At 32.4% G+C, this 20,040-nt stretch overlaps 1 protein-coding gene across 2 annotated transcripts in view; it reads left to right on the forward strand.

Moving 5' to 3' along the window:
- Positions 1-10,328: 10,328 nt before the first annotated feature.
- The window catches only part of LOC124414645 (glutamate receptor ionotropic, kainate 2-like), a 68,252-nt gene continuing 58,540 nt past the window's right edge, over positions 10,329-20,040 (forward strand). For both annotated transcript variants that reach the window (XM_046895648.1, XM_046895647.1), the window contains exon 1: positions 10,329-10,591. The gene's annotated coding sequence lies outside the window, so the exon portion shown is untranslated. The remainder of the gene's footprint in view (positions 10,592-20,040) is intronic.

A 20,040-nucleotide genomic window follows, 5' to 3' on the forward strand; every position in this document is an offset into this window, starting at 1 on the left:
GAGACTCCCTCCAACAAACTCGAATAAAATTTTTATTCCGATTTAGAAGAGCTGGAATTGATCGAAGCGTCGGAAGAATATTGACGGGAAATCATTTTCACGTTTATAAGGGAATATATACAGATATTCCGCGGCAAGTCTTGGGCTAGTTTTCCGATCATAATTAAATTACTCAACGCTCGACGCTGACCCCCTTAACGGCAGTTGCTTCATAACTTTATTAGGAATGTATCGGTGTACAGTCAAGCTCAAAAATTGAGAGGATTTAATCAACAAGCAGACTAATGAAAAATTGAATTTGCATTTTTGGGACTTGTATCCAGACGGCCTGTAATTTCATTCGATTGGGGTTGGTTTTATTCGATTTTTAAATTTGATATTTACTCCCAGAATCGAAGATCTTTTTAGTTCCTAAATAAAAATGTATATGAAAATTGAAAAAAAAAAATATATTTAGATCATAAGAATGAGGATAAATCATCAAAGAATAATATATTCAAATTTGAAAATGAATTGTTTGAGCTGTTTTTGAAATATCGCGATCGTCAATTACAATGCTTTGTATAAATTCTAATGAAGAAAAAAAAAAAAATTTAATCAAATTAGATTGAATCAAGAGCCGAGCAATCAAAGTCTGGAAAACGAGATTAAATGCAAAATTCTATTCACGTCATGAGAAAAAAATCTGAAATTACAAATCTGAGTAAATGAAATTCAGTGTTTTCATTAAATTTCGAGTGAATTTATATTACATAACCGTGCAATTATTAATTTAAATCGATGATAGAAGATTATTTTCAGTTCAAAACTCAGGGTGTCTTGAATTCTATTTCTTTCGACGAACGCATTTTCTGAACACTTTATTCAAGCATTGTATGTATTTCGAAGCTTTTCTATCCGACTGTACAACTGACATGAGAATACGAAAGGTCAGGCCTCGATTGAGGCTAATCGATCTTTGATTACTCACGCTTGAACTGCAGGCGGTGAAAAAAATCCATGAGCGACAGGAGAAATTTGGAAGAATAAAAAACGTAGTGATAAAAAAAAAAAATTCAATAAATGAGATATTCCATGCCAACTTGACCAGTGTTAAACACTGACCATCTCAAAATCATTTTAAATTTTTTTCCAACATTTCATTCACAGGTAAAAAACGTGACCTGAATTTTTCGCAAATTTTTTTTGTCGAACCGTTTATTTATTTATTTTTTTTCATATTTGAAATCGATTGCGAATAGCCATTTTTAAAAATCTGAAAAAATTCTCAAAAACTCCCCCTCCCCCCCCCCCCCCCTTCCCGTTGAGGAAAATGTGAAGGAAAAATAAACGGTTGATTAGAAAAAAAATTCAGTTTACGTTTTTTACCGAATAGAATGTTAGAAAAAAAACATTAAATGATTTTGAGATGAATGGGACTTTTAACACTGCTCGAGTTGGCGTGGAATACGCAAAATAAATGAATAAAATAAGTAAAATAATAATAATAATAATAAAAAAATTTACCCCTCAAAATTTTTCCTCCCTCCCTTCCCCTCATTCCCAAGTTTCGTTCGGCAGTTGAGGTTTTGATTTCCGTTTTATTAACGAAAGGGGAGGAGGTGGGGAGCTTTTTGCCTGGATCAGGGAGGCAGGCGGCTCGAGCTTAATTGCCGTTGCACGCTGGCCCGTTAACCGTAACACGAGAGAGAGAGCTTAACCGAAGATGAGTTGTAAATTATTTCTATCTCATTATCAAGTCCGCTTCAGGGTGAACGCTCGTCGCTACAAAGGATGCGAACTAATGTCGTTAGCGTAAAACATCCCCTAATCGTTTCGGATGCGTCCAAAAACCGGGTAAAAAGCTTTCCTCGCTGTTGTCGAGCCGATGAAGGATGAACGAGGGGATGGGAATGGGTGGCAACAAAAAAAAAAAAAAAAAAAGTTGAAACAACAACAACAATAAAATACGTGTATCCCTCTTTTTCAAAATCACAGAAAATTGATAATTTTTCACACCTGACAAAACTAAGCCACTCATTTTTTAATCAAACGCCTTTTGTCTACCGCGCAGCTGTTATTGCGAATGAATGAAAACTAAAAATCGGATATTTTATGGGAAACGATTTTTAACGACAATTAAGTTACATTTAACGTAACAAGATTTTTTTTTATGCATCACAATTTTTCGTCGTCTATGACATTCTTGATACGATCGAAGGAAATTTCGTAAAACCGATTCAGAAAATTTCTGCTGCGTGAAAAGAAGATGAAGGAGAAAAAAAAAAAGACGAACCCGTTTCGGTCGGCTACGAGATATGATGCGAAATAGTGCAAATGTTCACAAAACATTCTCAGTACTTGCTGCTGTTTTTTTTTTCTTCCACTCGTCCTCCTCTTCTACCTTACAATTGGAAAGTTTTTCTTTTTGTTACCTTTTTTGCCCAGATTTATGAACGAATTTCTTTCGCCGGTTTTCTTTCTTTATTGATTTTTTTTTCTCCACTCCGATACGCGTTTCGGGGAAAAATTTTACTCACCTTTGCGTACATATATATATATATATATATATATATATTGAACGCGGTGCTTTTAACCACGGTAAATTGAATTTCCGTTCATATCAAGCTTTCAAGTATAATTACACAGTCTACACTTTTCAAAACCCGCTATTTTCCGCCTTTTTCTCTTTCATTCTTCCCCCCATCCCCCTTCGTTCCATTTTAATTTTCACGGTGCTTCGTTTAGGGTTTTTTTTTTTTTTTTTACTCTTCTGTTTCTCTTTTTCTTTTCTTTTCTTTTCTTTTTCCACACCTCGTACCCGGAGAGAGCGGATACGTTGTAACTATCATTGTTGTCACCTTCACTTTCGAAAATATATTCAGACTTCGCGAAGTCTGATAAAAAAAAAGAAAAAAAAAAAAACAACATCAATGCAAGAATCAAACGTTAAAAATTTTTCTCATCATTGTGCGCTAAAAAGAAAGTCACCCGGTTTTTTCATGCTCTCTCTCTCTTTCTCTCTCTCTCTCTCTCTCTCTCTCTCTCCCTCTGTTTCTCTTACCGCAGTTCTTCAACTCATATTACTACCTCGCTAATTAATTAAACACAAACTATGTATACTATATAGGTAGACGCGATGTATTTACTCGTAATTATGAACGTAGTAGTTATAACTTGTACCTTGGCGATAAGGAAAAGTGGGTGGAGAAAATTTTTGAAAAACAAACAAAAGAACGAAGAGAAAAACTTACGGATGCAAAAGTCGAAAAGTTTGCTCCACGACTCTCGGGCGAAGCTTCTGCATCACGTTTACGTTCAAATCGGTACTGCGGATATTTTTTTTTTTTCGTTTCAGTTTTTAGTTTGTTTGTTTTTTTTTTATGTTTTCTTCTATTTTTTCTACTCGTTCTCTCGAATATTTTCTCCAACTAAGTATCCGATTCTTTCACTTTCCGGGTGCGTCGAATTAGCGCGCAAATTATAACTTTGACAAGCTTTTAGGTTTTTTTTTTTTTTTTTTTTATCTTTTTTCTTCTTCTCTCAGCGTCTGTAAATTATTCACTTTATCACCTCCGTATCGTAGCCGCAGCCATGATTTATCCCAAAATTGCAAGGTGGATGCAGATCACGTTATGCCCGCATACTTTACTATCCATAACCCTCGAATCAACGAGGTGTTATTAAATTTTAATGGAATAATTTTGTCATCAGAATTTGAAATTGACGGACGGACTCATCCGGCTTCGGTAAAATTCAATTTACCGACAAGTGGAAGATATCACGTGGCTACGAAATAGGCAGCCGTTTTTCATCCGTTTATATTCAACGTATTATTTTCATCTCTCTGTTTACTGTATATATATATTTTACCTATGTAGGTGGTAGAGTGATTAAAAAAAAATAAATAAAAAAATAACTACTTTTTTTTTCTATTATTCAAAGAACATTGGAAAATCTTCAGGTTATAACTAAACTAAGACCCTGTTAAAATACGAACCCTTAATATTATTATTTAAAGGTCGCGATTCTCAATTTTCTATTTTCATTCAAATAACATGAGAAAAAGAAAGAAACAAAAAAAAAAAAAAAAAATATGTATACGGGGTACTTGAGGAAATACTTAATTTTCGAGGACTTGAATACACTGATTTTATTTTATTTTATTTTTACAAACTGTAACCAAAGAAAATAAAAATGATTCTTCAGACGTCAGGGAGGGCAAAAGTTTTTTTTTTTTTTTTTTTTTTTTTTTTTTTCAACATTTTCTGAAAATTCTAAATAATGCTCAGTATTGTTTTTCGATATATCATTTTTCACTGTGTTACAAAAAAACATTTTGAAAATTGTAATTGTTTACGAAACCTTAAGGGTATCCCATTTCGCCCCCGCCTACCCCGTTTTGCCCACCCCTCCCCCTATATATCTCGATAGTTTGAGAAGTTCGACGTATTGCTAAAGCGAGCGTCTTTGTTCCCACAATGCACTCGGTCCATGATTGTCGGGAAGCCTGTATTAAAACTAACGTATATAATACGCGCTTGACTAACGATATTTCAAACTTTGCCTGGACGGCGAGAGGGGCGAAAGTTTCGAAGCTCGGATCAGTTGAAACCCTTTTAATACCCCCAGGGTTTGAAGAAAAAAGAAAAAAAAAAAACGAACCTTTTCGCTCCGCTGTTTTCTCTTTTTTTTTCCCATGCAAATTTACGCTGTGCTTTTTCTGCTTTTATGTGTATATGTATGCTTGTGTGTGTGTGTGTGTATCTTTTTTTTTTCATATGTGTTTTCTTTTTTTTCCTTTTTTTTCGTCGTATACATTAACAATATTTTACCTTTTGCTAATCCTTCGCGATTTCGAGATACCGAATCCTGCAAGCTTGCAGAGAATTACGGAAATTCGTGTAAGCTTGATCGATGATATCCATACACCGCTGCTATGGAAATATATATATGTATATTTATTATACATTAATGAAAATTGATCCTATATTATTACGAAAGAAACGGAGAATATCTGAGATGACAATTTATTTCAGGCATATTGGGAAATTGGCGAAAAGAATTTTTAACCACGAGGGATTTTTTTTTTTTTTTTTGTTTTGTGTCATAAATAAAATTACGTTAAATACAAGTATTTTGGATATGAAGAGGAATTATTGTTATTATTGTTATTGATTTTTTTTTTTTTTTTCAAATCTGTGCAAGGAATAAATTATTATTATACAACTCAATTGTAAGGATTTGTATTGGGTGAAGAAAAAAATAGATAAATAAAAAAGTCACGACATTATTATCAAAATCGAAGAATTTAAAATAATCGTAAGACGGATTTTGGGCGATAAAAAAAAAAAATCATTAAGAAGTCGTAAGATTGTTGCTGATAAATCACAACAATGGTTGAAAACTATTGGCTGCGATAAATGAGAAAGAGAAAAGATTCGAAAAGGGTTCAAAAGATTGGCGAAAAAATTTAGCGACAGTGTCAAATTGATGCAGAAATATTTAAAAAATCTTGCGATTATGAAAAAAGTGAATAAAAAAAAAAAAAAAGCAAAATAATCGTAAATCGCTATACAAGCTAATCGTCATGATAATAATTAACGGCAAACTTCTCCTTTGATTCTCAACCTTTGGAAACGTCCGTTGCAGTTGTAATTGGAAATTTCGTCCCTGTGTATGCATTTTGTGCGCATCCTGCACCAGCCGGAGGCTAATTGTTAAACAAACAGATTATATCAATGTCACAAGCAATTCGTGTGCGGATAGTTGAATCGATACTCGATTACCCTTGAGCAAATGTATATATATATATATATATATATATATATATACAATATATACCTGTAGAGGAAATTCGAAATACGTAAAAAAATGAAGAAAAGAAAAAGAAGTGGGGGGGGGGGGAGGGGAGGGGAGAAACAACAACAACAACAACAACGGCGTTACTGATGAGTATAAAAATTTTTCAATCTCAAACAAAGTGCAAATATTTTTTTCACAGATTTTTCGCAATTTTTCCTAAAAGATCGTACAATATATCGCGTGGTTAAATTTTATTTTTAAATCAGAAACGTCGAAAATGATTTTTCTTTCATTATGAAAATGCGATTTGGGATGACTTTTTTTTATTTTGTTTATTTTTTTATTTTTTTTTTTTTTCTCATATCATCGTTTTGTCTTATTCGCGAGAAGCTGTAAATTTTTTTCGATTCATTCGTTTTATCATATTATCGAAACTGCCGGCGAGAGTCGAATAATTTGGTTTACAGATTGTGAAAAAGATTTTTTTGTGTTTCTTAATCGCGCGAGACTATAAGGATAATAGAATAAAAAATAATGATAAAATTCGATGAATCTTTCGCATCGGGCAAAAAAACAAATAACAATCATTAGAAAAGAAAGCAAAAATAAATAAATAAAAAATAATAATAATAATAATAATAATAATACGAAATTACAATTTATTCATACGCAAATTCCTGCGCAATATATATTGAATTGAAATCGGACGAGAGAATAATCGACGCAACGATCATTTTGTTTTTGAAGAATAGATACGATAAATAATTTAAATCTCAGGTTATTTTATCACAAGACGATTCGTATATCATTCAGGTTCACGATACACCTGAAATCCAACGAAAGTATCTGGGTTTTATCTTTCAAATAACACTTTATAGAGAAAAGAATGTATAATATGTATATATATATATATATATATATATATATATATATATATATATATGTGTGTATACATAAGTATGTATGGCATACACGCACAAGTTTCAACACACCGTGAATACCTGATGCGAATTTTGTCCCAAAGTAGGTATAACATTGTTGTTATTGCTTGAGGAAACACGCGTTATTCAGGTATTCTGGTATGGCTGCATGGCTGGCGAAGAAGAAGGATTTTATTTTATTTTATTTCATTTCTTTTTTTCTCCTCCTCTTTATCCGGTCTTATTTTTTATCTGGGAAAAAAGTATACGAAAGAAAAAAAAAAAAAAAAAACAAAAAACAAAAAGAAAACAGAAGCACGAAAACGACCCAGCATGATACGTCCAACGTTTTTCTTTTTCTTTTTTCTTATTCTCTCATTCTCTTTTTCGTTTTACAAAATTTTTTATTTTTTTTTCTTTCCTCACCGTGCGTAAAATCTTCTTTCTTTCTTTTCTCTTCTCTTCTCTTCTACGTGTCGCAATTTCGTGTATCACTAATCGTATACGTTTCGCGAAATATCGACAACATTCGAAACCCTTCGGACACGTGTCTTAGAGTTTATAGGTGTATGAGTTTTTTTTTTCCGTTTTCAACTCTGATATTAGACTGAAACATTTTTTCCGATATGTATGAAAATTTTCAAAGATTCATTACGATTTTCACCTACGATTATTTCCGTCAAAATAACTTCCGTTTTCCAGATCACTGAATAAATGATTCGCTTCATAACGATTGCTTGTTTGTGGTTTTGTACTTGTGTGTGTGTGTGTGGGGGGGGGGGGGGGGGGGGGGGGGGGGGGGTTATAAATTCAAACTTTAAAGCTGTAGTATTTTGCTGATGAATAATCACTAGACTTTGATTAATTCATTAATTTAACAATAATTTTCGAGTCTCAAAGTTGTGTGATTTGATTAAAATTGATACTTTGATTTTTGAATGACGCTTAATTCCGATGCTTAATTTGAAAATAATCGAACGAGTGAAGGGTGAATAAATTCGCAATTGAATACGTGACTCCGATTTTTTTTTTTTTTTTTTTTTGCGAAATGAGTCTGTCAGTATATCCCAGACGAGCCGGGATTTCATCCCTTCTTTATGATAAATTTTTTTAACGTCCGATTACGAAAAAAAAAAAGTATTTATTTCATTGACAAAAGAAGAAATTTAGATGTTGCCAAGACCGGTGAAATTGTGCAGCAAAAAACGAACAGCGAAATTGTTTTTGCACGTCTGCGTTGCTCGAATACCGCGTCCATATCTCCCTCAGGTTTGAATTTCTGCCTATTTCGCTTATATTACAGACATTATATGCGTGTCTATACATATATATACATGTATGTACGGGGTATTCCACGCCAACTCGAGCAGTATTAAGCCACCACCATCTCAAAATCATTTCATGTTTTTTTCTAACATTCTAATCGGTAAAAAACGCGACCTCAAATTTTTTCAAATTTTTTTACCGAACCGTTTATTTATTATAAATATTTGAAATCTGAAAAAATTCTCAAAAATCTAGTGAATGACACAAAACACCCCTCCGCTGAGGAAAACGTGGGACGAATTTTTGTTTTTCATTTTTTTATCACCTGATTCGGAATTCTTAGATTTTTGAACCCAAATTTATCTTTACTGACTAGAATGGCGCATCATAGAATTGGTGAAACCGAAAATTCACAAGTAAATTAACCCTCATTTGACGCTTACGATTTGATCCTGTGTTAATCTTGAGTTTCAAAAATTTTTTAAATTCCAAATTAGGTGATAAAAAAAAATTGGAAAATAAATTTCGTGTCATTCGCTAGATTTTTTCAGTTTTTCTAAAATGTGGCATTCGCAATCGACTTCAAATATAATTATATAAAATTAACGGTTTGATAAAAAAAGAATTTAAAGAAACTTCAGGTCACGTTTTTTACCGATTAAAATGTTAGAAAAAAACATGAAATGATTTCGAGATGGTCAGGGTTTAACACTGGTCGAGTTTCCGTGGAATATCCCATATATAAATACACTAACTCGGAAAGTTTCTTGCCAGCAATCTATTATAATAAACGAGACTGTAGCAAAGTTTGCACAATTGTTATATAAGCGACTGAGTATGGAGTTATAAACGATTGGCTTGAAAACTGTTTTAATCGGCGCAAAACTGCGAATATTCTATATATCTGTATACATATCTATACGTGTATAAATATATATATATATATATATGTATTTATATTTATATATATTACACATTTCTGCAAAGTCGTGAGCTTAATGAGCCGCGAAGAATTATTTTACTGCGGGTGTATTTAACCCGACTTAATCGTTGCGCACCTCGGATAAAAAATGTCGGATATATATAGGTAATTAGTCGGGAAACTTTATAATCTTAATAACCCGAGAGGAAATTTTCGAAGACAAAAAACCATTCGTTGAAATCTTTTATACTTTTTTTTTTGATAAATTATTTTTAAGACAAAGTTTTCAAAGGAATAAACAAGCGGCAAGATATTGTTTGATAAAATTTTTACGCTAATATAACGTGATCTTGGTTGAAAATAGATTATAGAAAGAAAAAAAATTAAAATAATCGGAAAACGATTCAGAAAAAAAATTAATTTTCATTCGTAAAATATTACACGCATAAGCAATTTTGACCTAATATTTTCTACGTCATTGTTTGAACTGTTGTAATTTTTTTAGGTTTTCTGAACACGTTATTCCACGATTTTCTTTTATTTTGAATTTTCGTTTCAACGAGAATTTTGTTGTTTTTCCTTTTTTTTTGTATTCTATTCAATAATTTATATTTTCGTAATTTTAATTTCGACGGGTACAGATTAATCGGACATTTTGATTAATCGTTATTTTCGAAGTATTGAAATCTACGATCCACTAATATCTCGAATGATTCTTAGAATACTTCTTGATATCAAATTTTGATTTCTTTTACGCAAGTAATAAACGAAGAGGAAAAAATTTTCATCGGATAAAGTTTGCTTTTTCAGAAACCAGAAGGATATTTCAGACTATAAGAAATATATTTATTGTAAATAACAATTAAACAAATTTCGATCTCGCATTGAAATTTACGAATAAAATTGATTTGAACGCGAAACTAAAGTTTGCTCAATTTTTATTTACAATAAATATTTGAGAAAATAAGTAATTTTACAATTACAATCAAAAATATCCTTCTGATTTCTACAATAGCAAACTTTATCGAATTAAAAAGTTTTCCACTTTTGTTAGTTACCCTAAAAAAATGAAAATTTGATATCTAAAATTGGTGATTATTTATACCAACGTAAGAAAGAAAGAAATAAAGAAAACTTTATATCAATCAAATCAACATTTGTTTAATGAAATAAAATCTAGAAAAAAAAAAAAAGTTCTTTCCGTCAGCTTTTGTTGATAAATTTAATCCCGATTTGCGATCATCATCAAGTATCTCGAATAATAATAAATTATCGCGTCTTATTATTCAACCGAAAAGTCACCAACATCAGAAATTAATAATACTTCCGGTCAGACTTTCGAGTCTCCTCCTGCATAAGTATTCAAGTTTTCACGCCGCTTTCCGTCTCGCCCGCCTCTTCGCAAAGATCTCGAAGTATTCAGGCTGTCGCGAACCAAATTTAGATCAGTCCGGTTCGAAGCTCGGATCGCGACGCTCAGCGTCGCCTAAAACCAAAATAAATACCCTCGTTTCATCCGCGGTATAATCGAGACGTTTATATACTGAATAATTCCTGCCGTTCATTCATTCACCGAATAATAATCGCCGATGCTTTTTATCTTCAGTTCGAGATACCCTTAATTCCTAAATGCCAGTGATAGTTTCATACACTCTTGAGTACTTCCGGTTTTGCACCACTTAAGGAATTCTACAACGAGGTGAGAATTTCAATATTCTTTTTTTTTTTCTCATTATAAACATTCTTCAGAATTTGATTCTTCTTCTTCATTTTTCTCTCTTTCTCTCTCTCATTTTCTTCATCCCGCAAATAAGTTTAAATAGAATTTTTTCTATATATATATAAAAGTAAGAATAATAATAATACATTAATATATATAAATATATATTTTTTTTTGTTTTTTCAAGTAGATATAATTTTTCTTTTCGAATTTCTTTTTTTTTTGTAGAGGGAGGGAGGTTTTTTACTTTTACAAACTTGTGTAGCGTTCATAGGTTTCACCCTCGTTTTCATCATCATCATCATCATCACTGTGGTAATTTGGCCTGCTCTCGTCGCGTAATTTCACCCCCCTTCCCACCCCTTAACCGCAACTTTTTTTATCGCTCCATCAAGGATCGCTGATGAGATAGGCAGGCGAAGTATCGAAGAAAAATGTTGGCCAAATGCGGACTCAGCATCCATTTCTTTTCTCAAACGAGGACAGAATTTTTCCAACCTCAAAAACTCCCTGCAAGCTATCCCTAAATTCGAATTCATACGTCTTTTAGTAATTTTTATCGGTTTTTCAGCAACGATTTAGCTTTTTACTCTAAGAAAATGAAAAGAACGAGGTTTCCAAAATGTTTTTTTTTTTTTTTTTTTTTTATTCTCTAAAAGGATTCAAACACTTGTCTCAGGCGAAATTTCGAAAAAAGGTAATTTTGATTTTTTTTCTTGTGTTCTTTTATCAAGTGAAATAATATTACTACGAAATTTTTATTTTTTTTTTCTTCTCTTCAAGAATTGGAAAATATTTGGCGTTTGAGAAAATTTTCAAAATTCTTTTTCGAACTGATGCATATAAGAATAGTAATGAAAAATTTGAAATTCATTTATTTACTGAACGGAGAAAATTAAAGAAGCAGAATTATGTTCGAATTAAATATATATAATTGTTTCGGGAGTAATTTTTATCGTTGAAAAGTAATTTACTTGAAAAAATTCATCCGTGAAGTTTCACTTCCGGGATGTTTGAATGAAAAATTTTATTTGTTCCTTAAACGCGGCCGGTTAACTCTTTTCCTTTTCTTTTCTTACTCATTTTATACGCAATTAAATTTCTTTCTTTCTTACTGCGAAACAGTTTCGAGATTATAATCACTCGACAATAGCTTCGGTATTTTATAATATATTTATTCACCTCGACTGCGGATTATTATTTTTCCACACTTATACACATAGCTGCAAAAAAAAGAATAAAACGATTTGTGTAATAGGTTTTCTTGTTTCCACAGAAAGAAATACTTATTAGATTATGCGATTGAAAATTGCAACCATGCAATAGATGCACAATTGTTTTTCAACCTTATTATTCAAGATTTTCAAAATGAAAATACGTTTTCTTCGCTTGATCCCGGATAATGAAAGTAAAGAAAAATTATTCCATTGTTTTTGGTGAATTTTAGGAACAACAATATGATTCGCAAAGTGGTGAAAGTTTTTCAATAACCTAATATCAACCCAATAATTATCGAGTGAAAATAATAATAAACTACTTGTGACAGTTGAAAAAAAAAGGATAAATTTTTATGAATATTAATTTTTAATTTGTTTTTCTTTTTCTTTTTGTTAAGAATTAAGAGTTATTCAAAGATTGGGCATCGTTGAAAAAAATTTAATTCAGGTCTTTGAGCAATTGGATTGCGTCCTAAAAACGTACAGACAGATAAATTTTTAAACTCCAAACGAAAGCTGAAATTATAAAATTTGATTTTAGGGATTCTTTCATAATTTTTTTTTACATCACATGAATATGATCATCAGAAATTTTTATCACATATCATCATGTTTCTCCGATTGAAACTAAGAATTAGCAAAAATAATCAATTTTGAATTAAATTGATTAGTTTTTTACGATTAATCGAGTATAATCAATTATTTTTCCTCGCAATCGGTTATTTTTATTTTTTTTTCTACTCTCACGAACGACGCAATGCAACATCAATCTATGCGATTAACTGTCAATTATTATCATTGTCTTACTTACCAAGTAACTATTTAATACAAAAAGTGAAAGATAAATAAATATTTTCATCTGAAATTGAAAAATAATTTGAAACGAAAACTATAAATTATCAAAAAACTTGACCGCTTTTAAGACTATATACTAAAATTTATTAAATTTTGGTTTTTTTATGCAACATTTGAAAACACTATGAAATAATCGATTGTTCTAATCAATCGAGTCGTGTTCGATTATTTTTATTTTTTTTATCTTTATTTTTGGACTCGATTAATAGATTCAATTCTCGGAATTCGCCTACTTTTTTTTTAGCCTTAATTCAAACGATATGGTTTTCCTTTCTTTACTCCCCCACAATTTAATCCTCTTCAATACCCAAATGGGGAGAAAATCCAAAGTTTGCTTGCTCAGGGCTTGCTGGAAATTGTGTACGTGCTAAATTGAGGTTGACTCAACTTTACCTACTTCGCGTGGGATATCGTACATTATACTTACGTAGGTTGGTACGTAGGTAGTAGGTAGTAGGTACGTCCCTCTACGGCTTCCTTCCATGTCATTGCTTTCCTCGTGTATTATAGTTATAATAAACCCGCTTATGTATCCATATATATATATATACACGTGTATATATATATAACACACCTTCCTACATACATAAAATTATTGTATAATAATAAAAAAAAATTCCAGCAACTCGGTAAGCGATCAGATCAGGTGCCGAAATTTCATACTTTATCAAATCTATTCAGTTATGAATATTTACTACCGACTGGAGACCGTAGACCATAATGTTCACTTTATTAACCTGAAAACACGGGAAAAAAGTGGCATATTTATTCCCTCGTTACTTTTCTTCCCTCGTCTGTGGGAAAGAAAGAAAAAAAAAAAAAAAAAAAAACTAAATTAATCAATTAATTATTTAAGAAATTAATTTCTCAATTTTTTTATTATTCTCTATTTCCTTACCATTTTGAATCACGTCTCTCTGTATTATTATAAACATTGAATAACATTATACTTTTTACACTGACAGATCATAGTTAAATGTAAAAGGAAAACACTTTCAAGTCAATAATGTGGCTAGAATTGAGTCGGGAATAAAGTTCCACACGTAACGCAGGTGTAAAAGTCGATTGTTTCAGCGGGAATAACCTTCGACTTTATTACCTCGTTACATTATATACTTTTACAAAATTTCAGACTTGAAATTCTCAGCACATGTGCTCCGTTAGGCGATAAAAAAAAAAAAAAAAAAAAAAAAAAACCCCGGTAAATTAAACAACGAGCAATAAAGAAGAAAAAAAAAAAAAAAAAAAAAGACGGAAAGGAAAAACAAAACTCGTTTCACAGGGAGAAAAAAATAATACCGTTTTTTGTACAAAACGCGACTAACGTTTCCAAAAATCTGACATATTTACACAAAAAACAGTGTCGATCATGTCTTTCTGTAACGAAAATCTTTTGTCCTCTGTTGTGGCATGTCTGACGTAATTTTCACCTTTTTCATTTGCCCGTAAAGATTATTTATTCCAGTATACTTTGACCAGAAATGCAGTGTAGCGTGAATATTCAACGATTCGTTGCATTTCGTCGAGCATTTCGAAGTTTCAGCACCTTTACACGCAGGCTTGCAATACGAAATACCTAAGTAGGCAGCTATAACCGGCGTAAAGGCTGGTGTATAATGCGCCTGTAACCATTCCTGGTAATCATTTGAAGGTATATGTATAGAAAGCGTTGGTGGTCCTTGAACAACCTCGAGAACTCGGCAGCTGCAGTTTAATTAGACCGTATTGCAGATACCTAATTAACACTATTCTCGTTTAATGCGTGTATAGCAGACGTGTGTGTATGTAATAAGTACGTATCAAGTATGCACCGTGTAATATTTAGTTTCGACAGAAAGGAGACGGGGGAAACGAACCGCGAAATATTTTCACCAAAAGAAAGAAGAGACATGTAAAAAGGGGTGGTGGTTTTTCTTTTTTCTTTTTGTTTTGTTTTGTTTTTTTTTTTTGTTTTTCAAAACTTTACTCTTCCTTTCACTTCGCTTCGCTTCACTTCACTTCACTTCGCTTCGCTTCGTTCGCTCGCTTTTCAAACATCCGCCAATATTCTAGTAATACAGATCGTAAAACTTGTTTATATACGCGGTTGATGCTTTTTGCAAGCCCTCCTCACCACTCCTCACATCCCATCACTCGACGAAATCTCGTCTCGAGCTTTAAGGGGGCACATCCGAGTAGATGGCTCGAAAGGTAGGCGAGATTTCGAAAATTTTTATCTAAAAAAAAAACTGTAATATATATCGAACAGTTCGCTGCGTAGGGATTTTTTTTTTTTTTTTTCTTTCAGTCAACGAAACGTTTTCCGGCATAAATTTAACAACTTTTTTTCGACCATAAAGAAATAAATAATCGAATTTGAAAAAAAAAAATGAAAAAAATAAACTGACGAGACTGAATGTACAAAAACATTGCGTCGAAATTTGGTAAAAATTTGTCCTGTCGTTTACGAGATATCCTAGGCAAGGATTTTGAAAACGTAGTTTCTAGATAGTCGAGTTTAAAGTTTGGCAAATCGATGGCAATTTCTGCAATTCTTTATACTGAAAAATTTCAGAAACGCGAATGAAATGAAGATCGATTTTTTAAATATTCTACTAGGATGTGCTCCCTTAACATTATAGGCTGAAAGTGAATTTCTTTTTTACTTGACCCTTTTTCATTATCTTGATTGAAAAAAAAAAAAAAAATTTATCTTCTGATTCTGTCTTGTTCGTATTTTACTGATTATTTTCCGTCTGTTGTTATAACAAACAATTCTACCAACGACTACGATGAGGATTTAATTATAAGCTTTAACCGCCCTCGGTGCAACGAATCCAGACGAAAACACATACCTATCTAACAGATTGCTGGCCAGCGGCTATGTTTATCTTTCATTCACTCTCTCAGCCACAGTCTATACCTACATATATAGATAGTACAAAACGTTAAAGCTCTGCGAGTGTTACTTGGATATTTTAAACACTTACTCACTCAAAGCTTCTACAGACTGCCAGAAAATCCGATCATTCCATGTGTCACTAAACTTGAAGATTTTCTTCTCGATTCTTCGCGCTTCATTGAAGAATTTTCCATCGCTGTTTTCCTCTTTTCTTTCATATTTTTTTTTTTTTTTTATTTATTTATTTTTTTTGTCAATTATTTATCCTGTTTTTCAAAAACACAATTTAATTTTTGGACTGAGGTTATTTTTTATCTTGAAGGTTTAATTATTCTTTTTATTTCACGCGATTGATTACCTTTTTCTTATTAACAGATTTTACGAAATTAATTTGTTCCACAGTCACGACAGTATTATTATTATTAACACTTTTATTAAATAATGAATTATTCGATCGATGGAAATGATCGTTACACTAATGAATTAACGACTCGTCACTGTCTCTTCACAAGATGGAATGTTACCGATACTGTCAAAAATTATATTCTTATCGTTATTTTAACTTCGGGGATTCACAATTTTCTTTAAAACTATGATTTAGTTCGACGATAACCGCTATTTTTTTTTTGCTTCACGTTAAAGGGGCTAGTTACGAGAAATGAGGGAAGAGGATGACGAAGAATAGTTGGATAAACAAAGGGTTGAGGGGAGAAGAAAAGGGGGATGAATAAAATAAAAAAGAAATAAAAAGGAAAAGAAAAGGTACGATTAGAAGGCGGATCGTCCGGCCTGTTCGCCCTCCGATATTCTAGTACCTGTGTGTCCGTCGGAACGACGTGAAATCGACGTTTCTAGCCGTCACACGTTATAGACGAAGAGGAGATACAGTTGGTGTAGTCTGACCTCCCGACGTCGAGAAGTTATACGGATTTAATTAAAACCGATAAAGCTTCTCCAATTCTTGCAGTACACTCACTCGTGTCTATGTGGCACAAATTCCGACTTCGCATTTGGGTGAGGATGGTTTTTAAGTTGCCTTCTTGAAAGTTGGCTCGGGTCACTGCTGGACGCTCTTGTGGTGGGGCTAAGTTGAAATTTCGGAATTAAAAAGTTCCGAAAGCGCGAAGTTCCGAATTTTTTGGTAGCGAAACTTGAAGCACAGAAATCAAAATTTGCTGAATCGTAACTTGAAGTTTCGCAAACTTGTATTTCTGAATTTTCATGTTTCGTCAAAGTTTGATTTCTCTGCCTGAAGTTTTACTGGCACAAATAAATTGGGATTCGGCGCTTTTGGAACTTTTCAAGTTCGAAATTTCAACCACCTACCCAAACTTTAATCAAAGTTTCGTTGGAGTTTGATTTCTTCGTTTCAAGTTTCACTGCCAAAAAAAATCGGAATTCAGTGCTTTCGGAACTTTTCAAGTTCTAAATTTGAACCCCACCCCAAAATTTAATCGAAGTTTCGTCAAAGTTTGATTTCTTTGCCTAAAGTTTCGCTGCCAAAAAAAAAAAAATCGGTATTCGGTGCTTTCGGAACTTTCGGAACTTTTCAAGTTTAGAATTTTAACTTCACCGCAAAATCTAATCGAATTTTCGTCAAAATTTAATTTCTCTGCTTTAAGTATCACTGCCAAAAAAATCGGGATTCGGCGCTTATGGAACTTTTCAAGTTCGAAATTTCAACCACCTACCCAAACTTTAATCAAAGTTTCGTTGGAGTTTGATTTCTTCGTTTCAAGTTTCACTGCCAAAAAAAATCGGAATTCAGTGCTTTCGGAACTTTTCAAGTTCTAAATTTGAACCCCACCCCAAAATTTAATCGAAGTTTCGTCAAAGTTTGATTTCTTTGCCTAAAGTTTCACTGCAAAAAAAAAAAAAATCGGGATTCGGTGCTTTCGGAGCTTTTCAAGTTCACCCCAAAATTTAATCGAAGTTTCGTCAAAGTTTGATTTCTTTGCCTAAGTTTCACTGCCAAAAAAAAAAATCGGTTTTCGGTGCTTTCAGAACTTTTTAAGTTCAGAATTTCAACCCCACCCAAAAGTTCAATCGATAAATTCGTCCATCCGTGAATGTAATTTATCTAAAAAAAAAAAAAAAAAAAAAAATCCTCGGGGGATGATTTTGAAATTAGCGAGCCTTGACGTAGTTCTACGTACGTATATATCTCTTGATAACCGAGATTCAACACTCTTGCGGCGTGATTGCGTCCCTAGTAAATTGAGGGCTGAAACGTCGTATCGTCCTACGAGGGCATCCTGCAAAGGCTGCAGACCTACGATTCAGCCAAGAAAGTGAAGTGGCTAGCTGGATAAGACACTGCAGGCAGGCAGCAATCCGTGTACCGTGAAAAGTGGCCCATTTTCCGCGAGGCTAAATATGAGGGTGGAATTAGGGGTGGAGGGTGAAAGCTAAAAAAGGAAAGGAAAAAAAAAAAGCAACAAAGTGGGAAGAAATAAGAAGGGAGAAAAATTAAGGGGTGGAACCAATTAGCGCTAATGGTTGGAAGAGTGACGGAATTATCCCGCTGTTGCGCTTCTCACTGATTGATCCGATCCCTTGAGGGGGTTGCAGGCTGCCCGAAAATCGATTCTTAACACCAATTTTACCAACCAATCGTCAAATTGTTGTTATTATTATATTTGTCATCCGTACGAAATGAAAATCTCGTTGAAAATACAAATGGAGGTATAAAGAAAAAAGCTCAGCTGAATGAAACAGATTTATTTCAAATCGTATCAATTTTTATCGAAAAATATTCAAAATAAAAAAAAAAAAAAAAAAAACTATTTTCGGAAGATTCTAAACATTCAAATTTCAAGGCACAATATTTAATTGTGATTTTAATATTATGTATGTATAAATATCTCAGGTACATGGAATTCGAAACGAAAACATCGCATCGGATCTGAAAAAAAAAATATATATATATACATATATAAAAAAAAAAGTCAGCTTGTGTGACAGATATGTAATATATATATATATATATATGAATGCATTTACGGGGAAAGGATTTGCCGAATAAACATCACGGATTTAATCGGGAATAATTATTTGCTCGACAGATTGATTTCCATGCTGCTGTATTGATTTAAGCAAATGATGTTTTACCCGAGAACCTGAAGAGTTACTATTACTCGAATTGACAATTGGGTTTGAAGGATATCGTCGGAATATTCAAACACATGATTCACAGCCGAAAAGTTTCCAGAACAAATTTATAAAAATTTTATCAGCTTTATTGTTGTATTTTTTTTTTCTTTTTTTTTTTTAAATAATTTTTTTCATCTATTTCATTTAGATTTTTTGATTGTAATTCGAATCTGCAGTGATCAATTTGACTTCGTCTAAGTAGAGTCATGAAAATTGTTTGATTATTCAATCTCGACATTGTTTTTTCTATTTCCGAAATTTGAAAAGTTCCGAAAGCGGCTAATTCCAAATTATTCTCTGTCGAAACTTTGAGTAAGGATATCAATCTTTTAGAAAATCGGTTAATTCACTTGATAAATTTGATGCTAAAATTCAATTTTACTCTTGTTTTAGTATTTCGATACATATTTTTTATCCTCTGTGGCTTAATTAATTATAGATTTTTCAACTCTTGACAATATTCAATGAATTAAACACAGAGTATTTGAGTTAGAATTTTTACCAATTATCCGACTAAGTAGTATCGCCTCAATATTTATCACTCGAACATGTACTTAAATTATTGCTCAATCTAATCTCGCCTGCGAACTCAACGTGTAATATATTGTTTAAAATACAGTCTTTGTTGCCGCTGCTGCAGCAGCAATCTATATCCATGAAAGTAATCCTCGCGTTTATCAAAGGTTCTCTTCCTATGATGGAGATGAATTTTTAAAATTTTAGATAGCAAGGAAGTGAAGATAAATTTAAAATATATGTTAGAAAATAATTAGATCGAGACAAATAATTGAAGGAATTTAAAGAAGAAAAGAAACGTGTACGACGATTTTACGCCTCAGGATATGTTAATAATTATTACACGAGACGGAATTTTATTCTAAAATAATGCCTTGATCTTCTTTTCTCGCTGCTAAATGTCTTTCGTTTTGTTGTTTTTTTTTTTTTTTTTTTTTTGTTTATTGTTATCCTGTTTCGCAGTTTGTTTTTTACTCTTCTTTTCCCTGAATGGCTTTCCACCGTATTCGATAAAAACCACCCCCCCCCCCATGCGTGATCGGGCTAATGGACAGCGTTTCCTCAGATCGAGATCCATCATCGGACTCGTTCGAGCCTTAGAATTGGCTGATATACACGCGTGAGCTAAAATAACTTCTACTAATAATAAATTTTGTGTGAAAATACCTTAATTCTCACTGATAAATATATAGCAGAGAGTATTTTTTATTGATTAAATTGTTTAATAATTTAATAGCATCTTTTCACTTTTGTTACAAATAAGAATGACATTAGAAAAATTGTTAACGAATAAAATTTTCATATGA

The sequence above is a fragment of the Diprion similis genome, chromosome 14 (assembly GCF_021155765.1).
Source record: "Diprion similis isolate iyDipSimi1 chromosome 14, iyDipSimi1.1, whole genome shotgun sequence".
Lineage (NCBI taxonomy): Eukaryota > Metazoa > Arthropoda > Insecta > Hymenoptera > Diprionidae > Diprion > Diprion similis.